Raw genomic sequence first — 5,000 nt, forward strand, 5'->3', positions numbered from 1 at the left:
GTACTCATTCCGATTACGGGGCCTCGGATGAGTCCCGTATCGTTATTTTTCGTCACTACCTCCCCGTGCCGGGAGTGGGTAATTTGCGCGCCTGCTGCCTTCCTTGGATGTGGTAGCCGTTTCTCAGGCTCCCTCTCCGGAATCGAACCCTGATTCCCCGTTACCCGTTACAACCATGGTAGGCGCAGAACCTACCATCGACAGTTGATAAGGCAGACATTTGAAAGATGCGTCGCCGGTACGAGGACCGTGCGATCAGCCCAAAGTTATTCAGAGTCACCAAGGCAAACGGACCGGACGAGCCGACCGATTGGTTTTGATCTAATAAAAGCGTCCCTTCCATCTCTGGTCGGGACTCTGTTTGCATGTATTAGCTCTAGAATTACCACAGTTATCCAAGTAACGTGGGTACGATCTAAGGAACCATAACTGATTTAATGAGCCATTCGCGGTTTCACCTTAATGCGGCTTGTACTGAGACATGCATGGCTTAATCTTTGAGACAAGCATATGACTACTGGCAGGATCAACCAGGGAGCTGCGTCAACTAGAGCTGAGCAGCCGGCCGCCCGGGAGTGTGTCCCGGGGGCCCGCGCGAACACGCAAGCGTCCGCTCAATTATTCTGCAAACAGGAGGAGGCTGAGCTCCCCTGCACAACACACCTCGAAACCCTCTCAGGTCCCGGCGGCGCGCAGCGCCGTCCTAAGTACTTGGTCGGGTTCGAGAGAGGCGCAATCGCCCGGAGTTAGGCGAGTAGACGCTTTAGGTGCGACCACCCGTGCTCCCAACTGAGCTTGCCGCTGCCGACAGAGGCCCGGGAGCGTGCTGTCGTGGCATTGCCGGCGGGAGACAACACGCGCCACCTACGGTGACCGGCAGCTCCAACGCCAGCGCCACAGAAGGACAAAAGCCCCACTTGGGTGCCGAAGCGAACTCTCCCAGCACAGCGCACGCGCCAACACGTCCGCACAGCTGCGATACAAACCACCTGCGAGAACCGCTGGGGCGACCGAGCAGCAGACGGCGTCGCGGCGCCGAGCGCCGGGCGGCGGCGCATCCTCAGCGCACACAGTCCTCAATCGGACCAGCACACTGCAGATGGCCACCGCGCTTCGCACCGGGCCCGCGAGGACCTACTTTGGCCGCAAGGCGCCGCGAGCAGGGGGCGCCGGCGCGCAGCTGCGCCGCCTGCCGCGTCCGTCGGCCGGCGCGCCTGCCACTGGCCGCCCCCACCAGCCGGCTGTAGCGCGTGCGCCCACGCACCGCGCTGCCAGCACGCCGGGCGGCCCCCCCTCACCGGCCGGGGACGGTCCCACCCAGCCACCGCCGCGTATCGCCTCACACCCAGATCCCCTTTCGCGTTCGTGGGCATGGTGGGTCCCCTTTCACGTTCGTGGGCATGGTGGGTATCCCTGAAACAACCGGTTAATAGCTCGACCGATCGTCGCCAACACTGATTCACCTCTAGCGAGAACAACCGCACCACAACGGGTTACCTGTTGTTCATTTGCGTAACGTCACCAGCAAACGTAGACGTCCATCGCCATTTGCAACGAGTATTGCATGCCTGTGTCAGGTGTCACAACACACTACGTCTGCCCACATAGACGCAACAACATGTGCACGCCTCGAGAACACGTGGAAGGTAGCCCCCGTACGTATGCGGTGTCCATTGCGCGAACGACTGTCAGCCGGCCTCTGCAGGATGTCGCAGATGTGGAACGCGGTGCAACATGCTATCACGGTGTGTGAGAAGAGACGACTACGTCCGAATACACGCTCCACTACATCAACAGACTGCTCATGCTGATCGCCATCCAGGGCGTCCGTTCCTCCCACACGTCTGAATGGCGTACCACACTGCAATCCAGCTCTTATAGGGAGACGACACGTAGCTGCGTGCACAATATTTGGACTGTATGGTCTGCCGTTGCTAGGCGCAGTCGTCGTACGGTCACACATGTGCCACGATGTATCATTCAGTACATACGGACCAATGTGCAGTACAGTTTGTGGGTTTTGCGTACATCGGCGGACAGGTGACAGGCCGTACCACAACGTAGGCTGAGTACGTCGGCATGCGAAGGGCATTGAACATGCAAACTTCTCAACGACCAGCTTGCGAAGGCAGGGGGGAAGGGGGGGGGGCATGTACGTCCTGCTGCTATCCACATTACAGTGTATAGCAGGAGCATGTGGAAAGTCAGCAACACCTGCAAGGTGTTTAACATGACGCGATACACAGGGGACCGGGCAGTGCGAATAGCGAACTATATTGCGAGGGTTGCGGTTAGGCAACACTACACTAATTTAACGAGTTGCATAACAATTACAGAGCAGGTTCAGCGACAACGTGCGTCAGGTTAAGGCGCAATATAGGTTAGGTTGAGGCACAATATAGGTTAGGTTAAGGCACAACATGGGTTACGTTAAGGCACAAATTGGGTTACGTTAAGGCACAACATGGGTTACGTTAAGGCACAACATGGGTTACGTTAAGGCACAAATTAGGTTACGTTAAGGCACAAATTAGGTTACGTTAAGGCACAAATTAGGTTACGTTAAGGCACAAATTAGGTTACGTTAAGGCACAAATTAGGTTACGTTAAGGCACAAATTAGGTTACGTTAAGGCACAAATTAGGTTACGTTAAGGCACAAATTAGGTTACGTTAAGGCACAAATTAGGTTACGTTAAGGCACAAATTAGGTTACGTTAAGGCACAAATTAGGTTACGTTAAGGCACAAATTAGGTTACGTTAAGGCACAAATTAGGTTACGTTAAGGCACAAATTAGGTTACGTTAAGGCACAAATTAGGTTACGTTAAGGCACAAATTAGGTTACGTTAAGGCACAAATTAGGTTACGTTAAGGCACAAATTAGGTTACGTTAAGGCACAAATTAGGTTACGTTAAGGCACAAATTAGGTTACGTTAAGGCACAAATTAGGTTACGTTAAGGCACAAATTAGGTTACGTTAAGGTACAATATGGGTTAGGTTAAGGTACAATATGGGTTAGGTTAAGGTACAATATGGGTTAGGTTAAGGTACAATATGGGTTAGGTTAAGGTACAATATGGGTTAGGTTAAGGCACAACGTAGGTTAGGTTAAGGCACAACATAGGTTAGGTTAAGGCACAACATAGGTTAGGTTAAGGCACAACATAGGTTAGGTTAAGGCACAACATAGGTTAGGTTAAGGCACAACATAGGTTAGGTTAAGGCACAACATAGGTTAGGTTAAGGCACAACATAGGTTAGGTTAAGGCACAACATAGGTTAGGTTAAGGCACAACATAGGTTAGGTTAAGGCACAACGTAGGTTAGGTTAAGGCACAACGTAGGTTAGGTTAAGGCACAACGTAGGTTAGGTTAAGGCACAACGTAGGTTAGGTTAAGGCACAACGTAGGTTAGGTTAAGGCACAACGTAGGTTAGGTTAAGGCACAACGTAGGTTAGGTTAAGGCACAACGTAGGTTAGGTTAAGGCACAACGTAGGTTAGGTTAAGGCACAACGTAGGTTAGGTTAAGGCACAACGTAGGTTAGGTTAAGGCACAACGTAGGTTAGGTTAAGGCACAACGTAGGTTAGGTTAAGGCACAACGTAGGTTAGGTTAAGGCACAACGTAGGTTAGGTTAAGGCACAACGTAGGTTAGGTTAAGGCACAACGTAGGTTAGGTTAAGGCACAACGTAGGTTAGGTTAAGGCACAACGTAGGTTAGGTTAAGGCACAACGTAGGTTAGGTTAAGGCACAACGTAGGTTAGGTTAAGGCACAACGTAGGTTAGGTTAAGGCACAACGTAGGTTAGGTTAAGGCACAACGTAGGTTAGGTTAAGGCACAACGTAGGTTAGGTTAAGGCACAACGTAGGTTAGGTTAAGGCACAACGTAGGTTAGGTTAAGGCACAACGTAGGTTAGGTTAAGGCACAACGTAGGTTAGGTTAAGGCACAACGTAGGTTAGGTTAAGGCACAACGTAGGTTAGGTTAAGGCACAACGTAGGTTAGGTTAAGGCACAACATAGGTTAGGTTAAGGCACAACATAGGTTAGGTTAAGGCACAACATAGGTTAGGTTAAGGCACAACATAGGTTAGGTTAAGGCACAACATAGGTTAGGTTAAGGCACAACGTAGGTTAGGTTAAGGCACAACGTAGGTTAGGTTAAGGCACAACGTAGGTTAGGTTAAGGCACAACGTAGGTTAGGTTAAGGTACAACGTAGGTTAGGTTAAGGTACAACGTAGGTTAGGTTAAGGTACAACGTAGGTTAGGTTAAGGTACAACGTAGGTTAGGTTAAGGTACAACGTAGGTTAGGTTAAGGTACAACGTAGGTTAGGTTAAGGTACAACGTAGGTTAGGTTAAGGTACAACGTAGGTTAGGTTAAGGTACAACGTAGGTTAGGTGAAGGCGCAATGTAGGTTAGGTTAAGGTACGATATACCTTAGGTTAAGGTACAATATCGCTTAGGTTAAGGTACAATATAGCTTAGGTTAAGGTACACGTTGTAGGGAAAGGTGTATTTTGGGGGGGGAGGGGGCGGCAGGTTCGTTGATAGTGATTATCGTAAGTGCATGCCTGCGGGATCATCCGATTTGTCACGTCAGGATGCACTTGTGGCTCATGACAGGCGGCGCTCCGATTCCAAGGTTGTGGCAGATCTGTGTCTTTCATTCCTGCCATTGTTTGTGTACTGTGACAGGAGGCAGTATTGTGATGTTGGGTGCACCCCTGTGTAGGACATGTGTGGGTGTTCGTGGCTTAGCTGAGCAATGGCGGATGTCGGAAGGGTGGGATATTCTGTTTTCTGGGTGGACCTCCCGGTCTGGTTATGATAGTGTGGATTGTGTAATGTGGCGGAGAGGATGCACCGGATGTTCTTCCATGCTGGTGGTTAGATATTGTGTGTGTGCCTGTTAGAGGCAGAGAGTAGTGTGTGATAGTGTCTGGCTGACGTGTGGTTCTCATTGTGTGCAGAGTCTTTCAGCATGTATA

At 50.6% G+C, this 5,000-nt stretch overlaps 1 non-coding gene across 1 annotated transcript in view; it reads right to left on the reverse strand.

The window, feature by feature from the left end:
- The window catches only part of LOC126443985 (small subunit ribosomal RNA), a 1,910-nt gene extending 1,373 nt beyond the window's left edge, over window positions 1-537 (reverse strand). The window contains exon 1 of the ribosomal RNA XR_007582328.1: window positions 1-537. This exon is cut by the window's left edge and continues 1,373 nt beyond it. This is a non-coding gene — a ribosomal RNA (small subunit ribosomal RNA).
- Window positions 538-5,000: the final 4,463 nt, after the last annotated feature.

The sequence above is a fragment of the Schistocerca serialis genome, unplaced genomic scaffold (genome assembly GCF_023864345.2).
Source record: "Schistocerca serialis cubense isolate TAMUIC-IGC-003099 unplaced genomic scaffold, iqSchSeri2.2 HiC_scaffold_212, whole genome shotgun sequence".
Classification (NCBI taxonomy): domain Eukaryota; kingdom Metazoa; phylum Arthropoda; class Insecta; order Orthoptera; family Acrididae; genus Schistocerca; species Schistocerca serialis.